This window comes from Sapajus apella, unplaced genomic scaffold (genome assembly GCF_009761245.1).
Source record: "Sapajus apella isolate SASKATOON/1434 unplaced genomic scaffold, GSC_monkey_1.0 scaffold70, whole genome shotgun sequence".
NCBI classification, from domain to species: Eukaryota; Metazoa; Chordata; class Mammalia; order Primates; family Cebidae; genus Sapajus; species Sapajus apella.
This window is the reverse complement of record NW_022437010.1, coordinates 10,244,131-10,263,024: the sequence shown is the minus strand read 5'-3', so window position 1 is coordinate 10,263,024 and position 18,894 is coordinate 10,244,131. Positions and strand designations below refer to the sequence as shown.

General features: G+C 44.1%; 1 long non-coding RNA gene across 1 annotated transcript in view; it reads left to right on the top strand.

Annotated features, from left to right (window-relative positions):
* The window catches only part of LOC116531358, a 22,353-nt gene extending 5,120 nt beyond the window's left edge, over nt 1–17,233 (top strand). Inside the window, exons 2-3 of the long non-coding RNA XR_004260385.1 lie at nt 7,771–7,775; nt 17,219–17,233. This is a non-coding gene — a long non-coding RNA (uncharacterized LOC116531358). The remainder of the gene's footprint in view (nt 1–7,770; nt 7,776–17,218) is intronic.
* The last annotated feature ends 1,661 nt before the right edge of the window (nt 17,234–18,894 follow it).

Sequence of the window (18,894 nt, the reverse complement as noted above, 5' to 3'; positions counted from 1 at the left end):
CACACACACACACACACACGTATATGTAAAAATGTTGGTGAAGATATGGAGAAATCGGAACACTTGTACACTGTTGGTGGGAATGGAAAATAGTGCAGCCATTATGGAAAACAGCATGGAGGTTCCTCAAAAAATTAAAAATAGAAATGCCGCGTGATCCAGCAATCCCACTACTGGGTATATATCCGAAGGAATTGAAATCAGCAAGTTGAAGAGATGCCTGCACTCTTATGTTTATCACAGCATTTTTCACAACAGCCAAGATATGGAATCATATCTTTTGATGAATGAATGGATAAAGAAAATGTGGTATTTAAATACAATGGAACATTATTTAGCCTTACAAAAGATGAATAAAATTCTGCCATTTGTGACAACACAGGTAATCCTAGAAGATATTATGCTAAGGGAAATAGGCCAGACACAGAAGAGCAAATACCTCAGGATTCCACTTATATGAAGAAGATATTTGCTTTTCAAAAAAGATCTTGGGATTATTTAATAGCCTAAGAGTAACTCAAGATGAATAACTGCAACTTGTTGACACAGTCTGGGGAAGAGGTATTTATCTGAGGTTATTGTGTAGATAACCAATTACATTCGATGGTTTTGAGTGATTTATAATGCCTGGGGATTTCCATTCTCCTCTGATTTGAAACAATAATCATATTCAGGAGACTCTGCCCCATTCTGACTGTTTCTATTACAGCTATGGTGCCTGGGTAGTCTACCTTTCCAACATCAGCCTCTCGCTGCATGTGTGAGAGACAGAGATCAAAGCAGGGACAACGAAATCCAGATGCAAATTTGCTACATAAATAAATGCTTTAATAGTCTGAAAATGTTTGTGACTTTTTGTTTCCTAAAACATCTGCTCCTGCATTAGTCATGCTCTCTTCCAGTAATAATTAGCGAGTGTATTTATATATCTCACTCAGGGCATGCTCTGGAGATTTTTATGTTTCTAGTAGGGCTTTCCATCACAGCCCAGGAAGAAGACCCCTTGAGAAGTTCTCTCTCTGATCCACCAGGACCCCTTTCTCCTTTCCCAAACTCTCCCTTTCACTTGGTTCCTCCCAACTCCATGAGCAGCTGAAGCATGTTTTCTGGCCAGCCTCTTGGACACTGTCTTTCTGGGAGTGTTCTGAGAGTCTCTGATCACTCTCTTACTCTATTTGTTTTGTTTAAAAAGCTATTTCTACTCTATTACTTAATAAACAAGGCTGGTGGTTTGCCTCCAGCAACCAGTAACCATGTACGCTTCCTACATCCTGACCTGGGTGCAGGGGGGTTCTGTTCCTCTTGGTCTCTGGACATCTCTGGTGTACTTTTTTAGAAAGTATTTTCTGACTCAGAGTAAAGTCATGTGACCTGACACCAAGACCCAAACTGACCAGGACTTTCATCTTTCACAGGCCTCAAAGTAATGGAAAAGAGCTGTTTAAACTCAGGAGATTTCCTCCTGGCGTGAAAGTCAGTGATATGTTTCTTCTTTTTTCTTCCTTCCCTGCCCCAGCTGCAGTATCGTCCCTCCCTCCCTTCCATCCCCAGTGTCTTCTTACTTGTTCCCACCCCTAGAATTCCTGGTATGGATTCGAAACAGTGACATTCCTGCTGGGCAGCATCCTGTGTGCAATCCCAACCACAGCTCACAAGGTGAGTTCTCTGAGGATGCGATGCGGGTCTATCAGAAGGGGATTTACAGACAACTTAGACGCATTCCTTTTTATCCCTGGGAGCAAAAACAGCTACCTAGGGCTGTGAGAAGAGATGGCTTCACTGTCTCTTGCTTCTGTCACTCTGGCATGTTCCCCCAGCATCAAGAGTCATTTTCTAATTCCCCCTTCACTGTGGTTAGCCCTGTGGTGACTACCTGTCATGGCTTAGAACTCTAATGCATAGTTCCTTAAATATTTGGTGCCTCTCATCTGCTGGAGGAGACATACTAGAATGAACCTCCTCCTTGAGGTCATTCAGTTCTTTTGGTCTCTCAATACTGCCATGGTGTATGTAAATTTCTTTATTCTTGGACTAGGACAATTTCAAAAGGAAGTTATGCTGTAGGTGGGAAAGTGTCATATTCTTAGTGAATTTGGACTTTTCCTTCTGTCTCACAAGATATCCACCCTTCAGAAAGTGAGATCCCTGGACTCTTAACCTAGATATCCTATTGGCAGTTTAGCCTCGTCACCCAAAACATCTTCTTCTCCGTATCCCCATCTGAAATATCATATCTTTCCATAAAGGGATGGAGGGGAACATCTTTTCTTGCGCAACTCTCTCCCTCCTTGGATCTTTTTCTTGCCACACTCCATCAATGCCCCGAACGTGAGATGCAAATGTTAACTAGTCCTAGGCTCCAGCCATGTAGGAAGTGGGCTCTCTGGGTTTAAGCTCGCCAACCACACCAATGGGGAGCATCAGATCTAGGCCAGTGAAGAGGAGGGTAGGTCCTTCAAACCAAGGTTTTTTCCGATAGATCTTAGTTTATGTTTTGGCTCTGCTGAAACTCTAAACTAAATTAAGCTAAAACATCAACATCAACAGATATTATATTATGTAGGCATGTTGCAAGCTCAACTTTAAAAAGAAGAATGTCTTTCTGTCAAACATAGTGGTTTTGAGTCATTGTGGTCCAAACCCATGAAAAAGACCAATCTGTCCATCATGATGGCAGCCACTCTGTTCATGGAGTCCAGGGATCGCCAGTATTGCACAGAGGCACAAATGAGCATATCCCTGCTTCAGCCAGAGCCTGGGAACATGAAGGAGCAGCTCTTAATCAGATGATTTTAAGCTGCTGCTTCTTTTCATTAGGACACGCTGGTTTGGAGACAAATATGCTTTCATCCTGGTCTCATCATCCTGGACCGCAATCCAGTCATGGGCTGGTGCTGGGACCAATCAGGTTGCCAAGTCCAAGGTGGGGGCTGGGAGGGGAAGGTGCTGGGCATCAGTGTGGCGTCTGTAGCTGCAAGGAGGAAGGAGAAAGTGTAGATGAAGGCAATCCCAAGAGGCAACAGTGGGTAGAGAGGAAAGCGTCCTGAGTCTGGCCACCATTTGTAGAAGTGACACGTGAAAGTCAGACATTCCATAATCAGAATCTTTCCACACTTGGTAAAAGAGTCTGTGAATATGTTAGTCTATCATCCGAATGATTTATAGTATGTAATGCCAGCCCTCATTTATGTGAGGGAATTCAATCAAGGAGCTCAGACCCATAGACACAGCAATGTGTGAACTCTAATCATTGCTAGAGTTCTCAGCTGAACATCAAAACTTGAGTGTTTGTCCCCTTGGAATCTCATGTTAAAACTGAATTCCCATTGTAGTGATATTAAGTGGGTAGAAAATCCAACTACGTATGACATTTGAGAGGTGGGACTTTTGGGAGGTAATTAGGATTAGATGAGAACATGAGGGTGAAGCATTAATGTTTTAAAAGAGAAAAAGGAGAGAGCTGAGCTGGCATGCCCAGCCCCCTCATCATGTAATGCCCTGTGCCACCTCAGGACTGTGCAGTGAGTCACCACCATAAGAAGACCCTCGCCAGATGCAGCTTCTTGTCCTTGGACTTTCCAGCCTCCAAAACTGTAAGAAATAAATTTATTTTTTTTAATTAATTACCCAGTCTCAGGTATTCAGTTATGGCAAGAGAAAAAGGACTAAGACACCCTCCCTCCAGAAAAATTTACATCCAAGCACACATTTTTTACAGGCAATTTTGGGTGACGTCACAGATCATAAAACCATATGAAGCACTCTATCTTAGAATAATGCTGTACAACCCTTTTAGAAAATAATCCACATTTGAGAAATGTAAAAACCTCATACGCTCCCAATGTTAATTGCAAAAAGACCAAACAGTGTAGCTTTAAAAAAAAAATGAGCAAAGTGGTGAGATGAAGATGACAAAGCTTTTCCTAATGAAAAGGCCCACTTCCAATTCTTGCAAATGGCTGTCCTACAGAGGCATGGAACAGCAGACAGGGCAAAGGCTAAGCCCAAGCAGTAGGAGTAATTAATATCACATAGCATTGTAGGTTATTTCCTTCCTGACATGTGATCAGGTTTGATCCTTTCACAAGCCATAAGGGGGGTAGTCTGCATTTCATGTTTAACTTGCCATGGTCACACGGCTCATAGATTGATCCTGTGTCTTCCAACTTTTGATCCTATGCTCAGTCTAGTCTTTTTTCTCCTGGTATACCGTATCTTGTTGAATCTATCAAAGTTTGTGATACCAAAGTGACCAAAGTTCACATATAGCTAGAAGTTGATTCTGTCTCTGGAAAGAGACCTAGCAGGATAAGGAAGTTGGTGTGGTCCAATTGTCAATCAAATACCAGTCTATCAGCTTTTTCCAAAGAGCATTTTAAATTATTCTGTTATTTCTACAAACGAAATAAGAAATGTTGATTATAGAAGCAGTAACGATTAATTGTAATTGTTACAATGATCAATTATTAATATAACTGGAATTTTAAATAAGAGTACAAAACTGTCATTTTCCCTACTTTGGAACCTGATACACCCCTGTTGGAACATTGTGTCACTACCCTTTTCCAATCCAAGGACATAGAGTGATGGGCTATGTCCAACCCTGCAGCGGAGTCAAGAGAGGTGCAGGGAGGGAAGGCAGGGAGTGATTCCCTCTTGGCAAGGAAGCAGAGAATGGCCAGTGCTGTTGCTCTGAGATCCCAGATTCCTGCTATTATTACCAACCTGTCAATTTGCTTTTCTGAATATCTGAATCCAAGTAGAGATTCTTGGGCTTCTACTCACTTGTTGTTTCAGTGATAAAAATCGTGGAAAAAACAACAGAATAGAAACTCAAAAGTGCATTTTTTTGCTACAGAGTAGGTTTTCTAATGGATGGGATGGTCTACACTGCTTGCCCCACAGTGTGACCTTTGCCTTCTTGACATGTCTTTCTGCAGATGAGAAGAGGAAAGAGAACTAAATAAACCTCCCGCCTGCCCCTGTCATTCATCTAGATGAAAAAGTGTAATGAAAGGCTTTTATTTTATTTTGAGGATATGGAGGGCGTAATTTTTCCCTTGATAACATCAGACCTCCTGAACAGCTGCCTTCTTTTCCCAGTTTCACAACCACCAAAATTCCCTCATCTAGAATTGTGTTGGTGACCACTTGTGCAAAATGATGCTTCAGAGGGTATGGGGGACGTCTTACACACAGCCTACTGCTAATGAACAGATCTTTGTGCCAGACAAGTAGGTACTATAATTATTGCATTGATTTAGTTAGATACAATGCAATAATAATGCTGTAACAATGGTCTCCCAGATAAGATACCATGTTTTCTCTTAATGATGTGGCCTGAATATATCCCCCAAAGTTCCTTTGTGGGAAATTTGATCCTCTATGTGGCAGTGTTGGGAGGTAGGACCTAATGGGAGATGTTTGGGTCACAGGGGCACTGCCCTCATGCACGGATTAACATCGTTATCATAGGAGTAGGTTTGTTACTGCAGGAGTGGGTTCCTTATGAAAGGATGAGTTTGGCCCTTTTGTCTCCCTCTTGCCCTCTCTCGCCCTTCTGCCTTCTTCCATGAGATGATATAAACAAGAAGGTCCCTGGATCTTGAGCTTCCCAGCCTCCAGAAGCACAAGCCAAATAAGTTCCTGTTTATTGTAAATTACTCAGTCTGTGCTATACAACAGACTGAGACAGGTAACAAGGCAGTGATGAATGGTCCAAGGTGAGAGACTAGCTTACAAGTTTTTCCAACTAACGGGAAAAAGACAGAAAAGAGACATCTAATGTATCCTCATTTCTACTTACTTCCCACTGGATTAAACTTAGCCCCCTGGTCACAAACAGCTGCAAGGTAGACAAGAGGAGTCTGCAGATGGGTGTTCATGTTTCCAACAGCTAGAGGGGTTCCAGAAGGAACCATAGGAGGGTGAATACTGGAGAACAGTGAACCATCTCTTTCATATGGACTGTCTATAGCAGGCTGGCTTGGCTGGAGATCAGCATGTAATAAGGCCAACACTCAGGAATCATTTTACTTAACTGTCAGCCAGATATCCTAGTTAATTTTACTCTGTTCTGTGTTGACAGGTTGTCTTGCTGTCTCCTACCTGTTTCTCCCACCTAAGTCAACCCAGTTACCACTTACGGCTTCCTTAATGAATCCACCTGTAAATTCATAAATTAGTTTACACTTCAAGCAGTTGAACTCGTGCACTGCCCATACAGTTTTCAGATCATTACCTTCTGCCTAGGGCATCAACTGTTAATAATTTCTTGGCAATCTGTACTGACTACTGTTTGCTCCTATTGTGTCTTATTTAGTATCACACACTCAGAGATTGCCCATTGGTGAATCAGGACCAAGAGGGAGGCACCCCTTGGGCACCATGCTTCACTTGCATGGCTGTACCTCTGGAGTCTCCAGCTTCTGGTACCTGCCCTGCTTGCCTTGTATAGTGTAGCTGTGGTTGGGCCATTGTGTCCTGTCCCTGTGGCCTGAATTTTCCCCTCCAGTTCTTCTGGTGAAATGGATAAGAAGGCAGCAGTGAGCCAGTGCATCCATTACCCCTGTCAGGAGCTCTCCAAGCACCATTCCTTCTGACAAGTATGTAGCTGCTGGAGTTGAATACGTAATTGAAGAGGAGCTTGGAGAGGTCAAAGATCTTTGGGTATGTATTAAATGTATCTGCATTACTATATTGATCCTATGAGTTAAAGTTTACATTTTTAATTTTTCATTCACAAAAGCACTAGGAAACTGAGACAACATTGTTTTTTTCCAAGATTTCACAGTTGTGGAGCCAAAACCAGTGCTACTATTCATAATATCCACTTTTAACCTAAGAACCCTACTTCTAGGCGTCCATTCTAAAGAAGTAGTCACATATATAAACAAAGAGCTAAGCACAGAGCAGTTCATCCAGCATTGTTTATTGCAGCAAAACATTGGAAACTACCTAACTGTCCAACAGAAGGACAGGCATTAAGAACATTGTTTCTCAGATTTCAGCCACTCACAGTTTTTCTGCATTTACTTAGCACTCTTTGTAAATTCTGCCTTAAATGAATTGACTCTTCTTTACTTAGCTCATTCTAAGCAGTAATGTCCATGACATCATATATACATAGAGTAGCTAAATATTTTTCTCTGATATACATTAAAATGAATACAAAGCTATTAAATTAAAGGTATTTATCTGGGCTGGAAGCAGTGGGTCAGCTGAAATTCTAGCACTTTGGGGGGATTCCCCTAGTCAAGGGGGAAGATTGCTTGAGCTCAGGAGTTTGAGACTGCCCTGGACAACGTAATAAGACCCCATCTCTACTAGAAATAAAAATTTAAAAATTAGCTGTGTATGGTAGCATGTGCCTGTAGTCTTGGAAGGCTGAGGAGGAAGGAATTGCTTGAGTCCAGGAGTTTGAGGCTGCAATGAGCCATGACGGCACCACTACACTCTAGCCTGAGCAACAGGGCAAGACCCTGTCTCAAAAAACAAAAACAAAAACAAATGATATTTGTCTTCATACTAGCTAAAATAACCTTATAAACCATCAGTGATGCATAGACCCCAGGAATGATGAGGAAAGCATGATCTGTCCACACAGTGAAGTATTAGCCATTCATAATCTCCAGGTGGTGAAATTTCCTGCTATTTTCTGCTTTTTCTTTTTTTGCATTTTATATGTATGCATTGCTTGCAAACCAGGGGAAAAAAAGGTTTACTTTTAGGTCTTCAATTAAGTATGAATTTGGGGAGTTAACAAGCTAGACACTGTCCATAGCGCTGTGAACGTCAGGTAATGTGTGTGTGGAAGGTCAGCGCTGCTCCCAATAAGAAAGCTCCCCGATTGCTCATGCTCTTCCTGTCGCACGTTGGCTGCAGTAGTATCACACGGTTTCCCAGGGACCAAAGTGGGAAGAATCTGAATAAGCCCCTCTGAGGACAAACAGATGTCCAATAAGATATGGTGGCTTTGATTGGCCAGTCACTAGCTGAGACCTCCCTGAGACACCCTAAAAGCCAGCCCTTGAGGCATTTTCACAGGGTTCTCCATTTTTACAGATGGGACCTGGCCTGGCCTACTAAGATTCCTGACCCTCTGGAATCAGAAACAGATGGGGAATCGTGCGCTGCTCTCACACGTGAGAGCCACTGACCAACTCCGGTCTCACAGTGCCCTCACAGAAAAAGGAAGAATCAACTCAATGACAAACCAGCTTGACGGTTATGAAGGTGTGTGTGATCACTTATGGAAATAGGAATAATATTAATACATTAATAATAATTACCAAAAAAACTATTGTTACCAAGTGCAAGCAGAGAGAGGTGAAACGTGTGTTTGGTTAGAAACAGTGACCGCCAGAGAGGGTCCAAGCCCTGCAGTGAGCCGTGGGAATGAAAAGATGAATGACAGAGTCCTAGGCTCCAGGGAACTCCCACTACAGGGAGGGGAGGTAGCCAATCATTTTGTCTCCTGGAATTCTTAGCTAACATGACGTGAACATTGAGGTTTATAAAAGGCAATCTTTTAATAATCAGGTTTCCTCCAGTGAAAAATTTTTCTCATTCCTCCATGGATCCTTTTCTTTTAGTTCCTCCTTTTCTTCAGAACTTATTACAAGTTTTCCATCCTGATAGTAGGTAGCCAGCTGGCTCTGAATCAATTGTTGTAAGGAAAAATGCAAGAAATTTAATAAGGAGTTATTTTAATTGTATTGGTTGTTTCAAGTCAGTAACAATCACAGAGTCCAATAATCTTGACAGACACCTTAATGCAAGATGATGGTATTTAAAAATTTCATTATCATTTTGAAACAAGAGTTAGAATGTTTGAAAGTCAAATAAGTCACCTAGATCTGAGCCAGAGACTTCTCTGTCAAAAGCCTGTCTCCGGCTGCAAAAGACATAGGATCCTTAAAGAGAAATCCAACAAAAGGGGAGAGCCACAGAAGCTCATGCTCCTATGAAACTAGTTAGGGACCCTATCGCATCTTCAAATGCACACAGGTGCACACCCAGACTCCAACCCAGATAGTCTTACACAACCATCAGTCCTGACCCAAGCACTTCTAGGTGTCGATGGCTCTGGGAGTTCAAAGAAATGGCCCAGGACTGTTCCTGTCTGTAGGTCAGCATGGATTCCACCTCTGGCAAGGTGAAAATCTGGGCTTCTTCTGCATGGAAAGAATGCCTGGGGGGAGGTAGGGATACTATCTTTCTCTTGGATTCTGTCCTAATGCTGACCTTCAACTCAACTAACCTCAGGACAAAGCTGGACTTAACTCCCGGAACTGCCCAGCGGTACCTGTGGCCCTGGTCTTGGAGACATCTAGTACCCACACTCTCCTGTAACACTTTATGCTCTTCAACTGCAGTGGATGCCTCTACCTCAATTCTTTGACCCAGATCCAAGCGCATAGCTGAAGGCAGAGAAAAACAGGGAGGCAGAACTCTGAAGATATCCGCAATCTTCTGAAACAAACTAAAGAAGAATTTCGTGCCAGAGTGAGGTTTACATGTGACCCGGGAACAAAGAGTGCCCATGTCCCAAAGAGTAATGCTCTCACACTGTAACTATTGGCCTAGGGTGACCACATCACAAACCTGATATGGATGCTGGCTTGTCACAGGTATTTTCGTGTTTTAAGAATATGAGGAGCATCTCAATTTCTTTCAAAATCAAATTCTTCTTTCTGTGCAGATTATTTGAAAACTGTACCACAAGCCTGGAAAATAGTGATTGGACTGGATACAATAGAAGGTAAGGCCAGTAAGAGAGTTGAGGAAGGGCCAACATGCCACTCTCTCCCTCAAAATGAGATGAGTCTGCCATCACTAAGCAGGAAAAAGCCAAAATAGATTCAAGGTACACACTTATATTGCAGTACAATGTGTCAAAGTGGACCCAGTGCCTGACTTAAATCAGTATAAACATTCAAATAATGCAATCTCTAATCAAATGTAAAAAGAAGTTAAAGCCCTCTATTTTTTTATATGCAGGATGTGAAAATGAACAGACAGCAGTATCCATCAATGGAATTTATTTTTAGGAGAAAGATTTCTGTGGTTGAGCTGCTTGGATTCTAGCTAGAGATACACATTTTTAATGAATACTGCGGCGGAAACTGTCCCAACTCCCCCAGTACATTTGTCTTCTTCTTAGTAATAAAACTCATTAAGTTTTAGCAATGCATACGGCTCCCAGGTAAAAACAATAATAATAAGACATTAACCAGCCTCCTTTGCAATTAGGTATGACTAGATGTGTTAAATGAAGGGCAATGGACTGTGAGTAGGAGTGAAGTGTAAAACAGTTTATGGTCTCCCAGAAGAGGAAGTTCCTTCCCCTGTATTTGCTCCTGGCCCCTTCCCTTTGGTTAGAAATGGCAAAGATGCCGCCGCATCTGGGAGGGCGCAGATTGAGCATGACACTCACCCCTGGACTGTGACCACCAGAAAGAAACTCCATCCTACTCAATACACTATTTTAGAGTCTTTCCTAACAGCAGCTTAGATTATAACTTAACTAGTTAAAAGACACAATTTCCTAATAGCAGTACTCCTGTGTGGGAGGGTTGAGTAAAAAGGTCAGGAACTAATGATGAGTAGACAGGGAGCAACAGCAGCATGGGCACAAGTGATCCATGAAAGACGCTGCTAAGCTCAGCCTTGAAGCTTAATGAAGAGCGCGTAAGACTAAAAAGGGGCTGTGGATAAAACTCAGGGGGCTCTGTGAGCTCTTCTAAAGGGGTTGGCAAGAGGGGAGTCCTAGATGCGTGCATGGACCGATAGCGAACACAGAACAATGCACATAGCAGGCACCCAGCAAATGTCTGCGTGGGGTCCATGTGGGGTTCAGATGATCCCCCAAGCATGCAGGACACCATCCCATAGGCAGGTGTAAAGCAGCTGGTGGCATGCTGAAAGCAGTGCTTAAGGAAAGTCAACTTGGCAGAGGCCCTGTGCAATGGGATGGGAGTCCTGAAAAACATGAAAAAAACTAAGCAAAAATTTCTGAAGGCTAGGGTTATAGAGAGGACAGCCACATTATCATCCAAACTGGCACACGCTTGGGTGCTGTTAATAATTATGCTGGAACACCAGGCATGAAGTGGGGCTTTCTGGGCAAACCATGATGGATGGTTAACTTGGAAATAGATAACTTGAACGTCCTTCTCAGATTGTCTCCTGTGGTTTTCAATAACCCTTTTGACAGCCCGTGCCAAGAATTTTTCAATATGGACCCGATGCAGGATCCATCTGAGTGGCTGAATCTGTAGGCTTGGGTGCGTTTGACATTCTATGCTCCATTGTTGGGTGAGAAAAGTGAGTGTTTCTCAAGGATTTTTCCTCATCACTTGCTCCTCTTTTGTCTACAGAGGAAGTAAACTTGATTATTTTTTAATCACCTCCTTTTACCACCCTTTCTGGAGCAGTCGACTTGTTACCTTTGAAAAGCAACTGCAGCTAAAATTCTGTGTTTGCTTTTTTCTCTCCCCATTCTATTGATAGAAATAGACTAGAGTCCTTCCATTTGGCAAGAAAGAAAGATGAGGACAGTGCCACTGGGATTCCAGAGGCCAGGTGTAGGCTGGGAAGTGTGGATGACACTTGGAAAGGAGTTACCTGTGAAAAGAATGACGGCCATGCACGGTTCCCCTAATTCAACACAGAGTAATTTGGGGATTAATTCCACGGTTGAAATTTTTCACCCCCCTCTTTAAAGTATTCCACATTAACAAGCTTTCAGCACTGAATCCCCCAGAGATGTCTTGAAAGGGATTTACCTGGGTTCGCAGTTCGTGATTACACAGATGTTAGTAGCCTTAGCATTTTAGCAAACAAACTCACACACCCCTGTTCTCAGGTCTCTCTTAGAGGTAAATTCCAAGACAGGGAGGTAAACAAATCGCTCCCAGCTGGGGCTCCTGTGGATCAGCCTGCGCTGCCTCTGGTGGGTGTAAAGTCCTTGGGGAGGTTTCAGGATGAAGGGCAGGTGAAAACACGTTCCAGCTGCCGCCCAGGAGTCGAGTATTTACCTGTTGAAGCCCAACAGATTTAGACTCATGTTTATACCCTGTACGACCTAATGGGATTTTAATGCATTCCAGGGCTTCACAGCTGCCACCTACCCTCAGTCCAGAAAGGAAATCATTGTCATATAGAATGTAAGGGACGCAAGGCACCTGGTTTTGACCCAGATCAATCAGTCATTCTACAGTTGTAGAAGTGGGTCCTGGAAAACCAAGGAAGTGGCCCAAGTTTGCACAAGTAGTGGTGGTACCATGCTGTGGGCTTCACCAAGACTCAAGGTCTGAGCATGTCAGAAGAATCAGCCAGACTAGGGGTAGGGATGGGAAGTCAGGAGGTGAGGGAGAGCTCTCCAAAGAATCCAGGGGCATGCCACAATGCCAGGCAAGCAGGCGGTGACTTCAGCGACCACAGGCCACTCTGGTCCTGCTGCTGGCCAGGAAGTTAGCAATAGAGCAAAATGCCCATTATTGTTGATTCTTTCCTATTTAAAAACACAACTGATCATCACTCTCATCAGATTTGGGCCCTCACAGCCTGGGTGTAAGGGGGAAAGGCCCAGAGAAGTTGCTGCTTAGTTTGGTGACTTTAAGGGACCCGAACAGCCACTTTAATTTCATATCTACTGACTTTCCCTTCCTGCACGTGTCTCAAATATTATTCAGCCTTGTCTTTTAACCAAATGCCCAAACCAGAGGGTTCTGTCTCAGTGTCTGCCACACGGCATATATTAATACAAAAGTGTTGACTTGGGCAAAAATTCAAAATGATCACACAGATTAATACTCTGTTCAGAAACATACTTTTTTGTTACAACTCAGCTCTGCATTCCATGTAAAAAGAGAAAAGTGTAAGATCTACAGAGCAGGGTGGCCCCTGGGCTCTTATTTAAAAGGATACTTCTGTTTTAAGCCCTATATAGCTACACTGAGAGACCTCTTTTTCATCCTGAGGACGTGGGGCATCCGTGGGGGAGCCTCACAGAACCTGGTGGGGTTTGGGTGATGCCACACAGCAGTGACATCTCCATGCACATGTACCGGCATCATGGCATGCACAAACAGGTGTGCAGACACACACTATTATGCTTTATACTGCAACTTATGCAGACTTAGAAATTAACCTACAGCATAAGGAACAAACAGGCAGAGTGTGGGCGTGGTGGTTCATGCCTGTAATCCCAGCACTTTGGGAGGCCAAGGTGGGTGGATCATCAGAGGTCAGGAGTTCGAGACCTCGTGACTGAGGATGGTGAAACCTTATCTCTACATGTGAAACCCCGTCTCTAGTAAAAATACAAAATTTAGCCAGGTGTCGTAGTGTATGCCTATAATCCCAGCTACTCAGGAGGCTGTGGCAGGAGAATCACTTGAACCCAGGAGACGGAGGTTGCAGTGAGCCGAGATCACGCCACACATGCGGAAGAAGGACTGAGACAGTCTGGCTGCAGGAATTCTACCAACTAAGCCTAAAAGGAAATATGAGTCGAGCTGTGATGTTTTCATTGTCTGACAACAGAATATGCACATTATGAGAGATTCTTTTCTTAAAAACTAAACTTTCAGGTGGGACTTGACATGTTGGACTGAGATGGAAATAGTCCCATCTGCTGGATCAGCGCAGGGATCCTTGCTCACTTTGCCCATCCAGACCTCCACACTGGGGGGCTTGGAGAAAAGGCCTGGGTGTTTGAGACAGAAAACAGCACAATGGTACAGCTGCATACGTTATCCAGCAGCCTCCTCTGCCTCTGCACTCACCGACGTCTGTGGCCTTAGTAGCCCCACTGTGATGGCAACCTCAGAAAAATCGGGTCTGCATTTCTAAATCAAACGAGTTATGGTTCCTACACATACTGACTGTGCATTTTCTACAACCGACAATAATGACTATTAGCCAAATTATTTTTATGGCAAATAGAAATGGAGGAAAATGAAGACCAACTGAACCCTTGGGTACTAGTCATAGTTCTGGGTGGCAAATAACAGAAATTGATTCTGGATAAAGTAGTGAGAAAAAAAGGATTTCCTGGAAGGTTATTAGCTGTGAAATTACCAGGAATGCCAAGGGGCAAGCTTGTGAAATTAGCAGGAAGCAGGACCCTCTGGGTGGCTAAAGAGAGTCCATGACAGCATCCACAGAACCAGCCCATCCCAGAGATGGACTCCAGCCAGCTCCATGTCTTTGCATCTCCTTCTGTGTTCAGAATCTCATACAAGTCATCCAGCTGCCCAAAGCTGACCCCTGATCAACATGCCAGGGGAAGGAAGGGGTCACACCTGGCCTCTCAGCATTTTACAAATGGACACAGCACCCTGCCTACCACTAAGATTCATACATTGAGGGGAACTCCCTCTCCCTCTCATGCAACATACAGAACAGAACTCCAGATGCTGGCCAGTGAAGCAGTACCGTGAGCAGCAGTAATGACAAAACCTAACAGTTGTCCACTGCAGAAAGAACCAATGAAGTGTGTGTGTGTGCACGCATGTGCATACACAGGTGTGTGCATGGTTAGGGGATGGAGCTGGGAAATTGCCAGTGGAGCAGAGTACTGGAGTAGGAGGAACAGGGAAGGAGAGACAGAGAAAAGGGAGGAAAATAAAGGAAATGAAAGTCAGATACCAACGCTGTCTATCATTCTAAAATTTCCATATGCGATGTTTTTCAGATCAGGGAGTTGAGAACATCCAAGTATCTTCAAAACTGTGAATGGACCACACACTGAATCATGAGGAGTGGAGACACCACTGAGCACTCTCATTGTGCTGTAGTCACCTATTTGATGAAATGGTGGCATGACCATGAACTGCACATCTGCTGTAGGGCAGGGGTGTGGGCTTCAACGGCATGACTGTAAACAAAATCAAAGCCAATGCAGACACATTTCAAAAAATGTAAAGCCCTAATGTCCATCCACTTCCGGATATCATTTCACATCTGTCATATCTTTTCTACTTTTGAAGGCTATTGCAGTTTAAATCTTGTAAATTCTATCAAAGGAGATTCCTGGTATGGCCTTACGTGATATGAAGATTCAGCAGCCATATTTTACTTGTCCCAAGTGCAGAGCTATGTTTATTCTACATTGTTGCATCTTTCTGTAACATACATTTTGAGAGCTATCCAATGACAACCCATTGAGTGAACCAATTTTGCCCAGCTTCTGTCAAATAGATAGAAACTGAGAAAGAATGAAAGTGCACAATTAATCATAAATTTTCCTCCAAATATGTGAATAAGAAATTAAGCGCCATTTACAGATGCATCATCAAGGAGTATTACAAGAAACGTAGGCGTTGAGAAGCCACATGGCTCATTCGCCATCACACAGCAGAGGGAAGACAGGGCTGGAAACCACAGCCTCATGTCTGGATGTTACTTTTATGGCAGCTATAATTGTGATTATCTTTACTTCTTTGTCCCTGGTATTACACATTTCATCTTATAAAACATAAAAGTAATTTATAGAAATGTCTTGGAAGTGTTCCAAATACAGTCCAAACACAGGGGAGAGGGTGACTTAAGCTCCAGATAAAAGCCACTAAGACCTTCCCCATAGCCTCGCTATCTAGAGAGCTGGCCCTTCCTGGCCAAGTACTCCCACCTTGCTCACTAAGCACACGCCTTGTCCCTCCCTTCCCAGACTCTGATCAACACATCTGGAAAGCCTGTTTTCCCAAGTGAACCTGGTCTGACTCAGGAATCTTGACATTCCTCTCAAATGAAAGAGCGTATTGTTGAAAACTAGCTGCAGAGAGACAGACAGACAGGGATACAAACAGTGTCGTTGCGTGACATTTCACATCTAAGAATGTAGCTCAGCCCCGACAGACCGGGGGATGGGGGGATGTGGTGAGAAACTCCGTCCTTTCAAATTACTCCTTGATGTTCTAGAAGGTACAGATACAAGGTTTATCCCAATGCACAACTGATGTTTTGACTTGATGAGCACCCTGGGGCCTTTGCCACCTAGGAGGCCTTGAGCTTAGCCTCCAGAGAGGATATGAAGACGCCACTTTAGGTGCACCCTAGGCTCCCAAGGCCCACAGTCCTGGCTGAGATGCCCACTTTCCTCCTTCTTCTTTTCTCAATTTTTTATTTTAAAATAGGATTCCTTACCAGGCACAGAATCTCATGCCTGTAATCCAAGCACTTTGGGAGGCCAAGGGAGGAGGATTGCTTGATTCCAGGAGTTTAAGACCATGCTGAGCAATGTAGTGAGACCTTGTCTCCACAAAAACAAAAAAACAATTAGCCAGGCATGGTGCTGCATGCCTGTGGTTCTGGCTACTTGAGAAGCTAAGGTGGGAGGATTACTTGAGCCAAGGAGTTCAAGGCTTCAGTGAGCCCTGATCACACTATACTCCAGCTTGGGCAACAGAGCAAGGCCTTGCCTCCAAAAATATATATAATAAAATAATTTTTTAAAATGTCAGAGAATGGCATGCACAGATCGCCTTCAGGATTAAGTGTTCATGTCCGGGAATTCATTGAAAGATGGGGACCTAAGAGTGACCTGAGGAGTCCAGTGTTTCTAAAATGGGAATGCAGCCGGCGGCATGAAGAACAGAAGCATCAACACCATGGAGCCTGGGGTGTAGCCTGAGCTCAAGAGAGGCATCCCTGCTTTGCTCAGCCATCATCACAGCTTCCTGGTGGAGAGAAGGGATGGTTGAGGCCACTTGTCTACTGTGGTGCTTTTCACCAAGACCCCCATGCTTGCTACTGGCTCAGCTAATGTCCTAATTATTGACGGTCATTTTTGACACACACGTCATATGTGGGCAGCTGTGGAAGTAGGGGTGGAAGTAGGGAGTTCTTCTAAGATGTGCCTTGGCAGCTTCCACAGAAACAAAGGGCAAATGCTGCCTTCTCAGGAGGCCTAGAAAAGCATCTTCAGGCCTGGAGCCCTCTCCTGAGGCCAGGACGAAGGACGGACGCTCCTACTGCAAGTTTTTATGACATTGAGTTTGGATTTTCTTGGAAATAGATGCTCAGCACTACAAAGAAAAATTAGCACTGAGACAAAGGATCTTTCAGCAACACAATTTTTACTTCCTGGACTGCAGGAAGGGTACCCTCCATGGCCATCATGCCAATGCATAAGGAATAAATTTGTGTGTTGCTCTGGGACATAAAAGAAATCATACTTGTAATTACTTGTTCATTATGATGAACAAAGGAAAACACACTAATTTATTCCTTATGCATTTGGGATCGTCCTTGCTGCTGTGTCGGATCTCCATTGGCTGGAGCCAGACCTCACAATCTAAACTAAAACCCGATTGGCTAACAGCTTAAAACTTTTCTAAACAGGTAAAAGCAATGGAGAGCTGGGACATGCCTGTGAGCACATCCAGCACAGATATCTTGGTTAAAATACAAGGACATAGAATGTACTATGTGCCTGTCAGCATGGCATGTCTAACAGCTACATAGGATAGGGCTCACCAAAGTTATTAGCACACTTATTCTTCAACAAGAAAGGAAACTTTAAAAATGAAATTTTCTACTTCCCACAGATTTCTTTTTCTCCAGACTCATACTGAAACCCTTCCCCCAAGGGCTCTCAGCCCAACAAGATGCTAGAAACAAGGTTTGGACCCAGCTCCTCTAGCATTCTATTGGCCTGTTGAGTCGGAGCGGCCAGCACCATCGTTTGTGGAAGGAGCTCCTGGTGGTAGGGCTGTGTTAGAACCTGGAGGGAAGGAGCCCTCCACCTCACAAGCAAGAGTCTGAATCTCAGTAGATGAAGGAGATCCATGCAGTCATCACCAGGTGTCCTTCTCTGCGGCCTCAGTGATCCTCAGTGGAGCTTCCTGCAAAGGCAGGCACTGTACCGGAGCCTCCTCAGCAGGAGCTGAGCACATCAGGGGTCAAGCATAGGCTTTTAGCTTGGCCTGAGCTACTCACCTGTAGCCACTTAAACAGGAAAAAAACCTGACAACTCGTCACTAAAGCAGTATGTCAAAAAGCAATTTTGGTTGAAACGTAGTGATATACATGTTCTACAGGGCATATCAGAAACTGTGGCAGATACAGAAGTAAGGCCCCAAGCTGCTGCCCAGAGCAAGCTCTCAGACACCCGCTAAGCCCTCACCAAACCCTTTGAAGCAGGGCCAAAACCTGTGGCCAGACCCAGGAATTCTGGTCGTTCTTTGACAGAGGCCAGAAACCTGGCAAAGGTCATTAGTGCAGCCTCCATGGAAGGACAGAGGAGAATCTAAAAGCGACTTAGATTTGGATCTTTGGGAACAAATAAGTGCACCTCAGGTCTGGATGTAGCCATCTCTGATAGCACTGTTTTCTTTTTTTTTTCCCATTTATTTTATTGCATTTTAGGTTTTGGGGTACATGTGAAGAACATGCAAGATTGTTGCATAGGTACACACGTGGCAGTGTGAATTGCTGCCTTCCTCCCCATCACCTACATCTGGCATCTCTCCCCATGCTATCTCTCCCCAGCTCCACACCCCCCACCGTCCCGCCCCTATTTCCCCCCAACTGACCCCAGTGAGTAGTGCTCCCCTCCCTGTGTCCATGTGTTCTCATTGTTCAACACCAAGACTGTACGAAAGTTCTGGATAACTCTCCCTGCCCCCAGTGGCATCTCAGAGTAGCCTCGTGGACCGACTTGACCAGGTTACCAGGCCCCTGCCTCTGGCGCAGTCATCCTTCCCTCTGCCCCCAGGGCTCAGTCTTTCTCTCTCTCTCTCTCCTTCTTTCTCTCTCTCCAACTGCTGATTCCCTCTCTTCCTCTTTCTCCATCTTTCTCCCTCTCATCTTTCCTTCTCTCTCTCCACCTCTCTCTTCCTTTCACTCTCCGTGTTTTTCCCTCTCTCCTGTCTATCCTCCCTT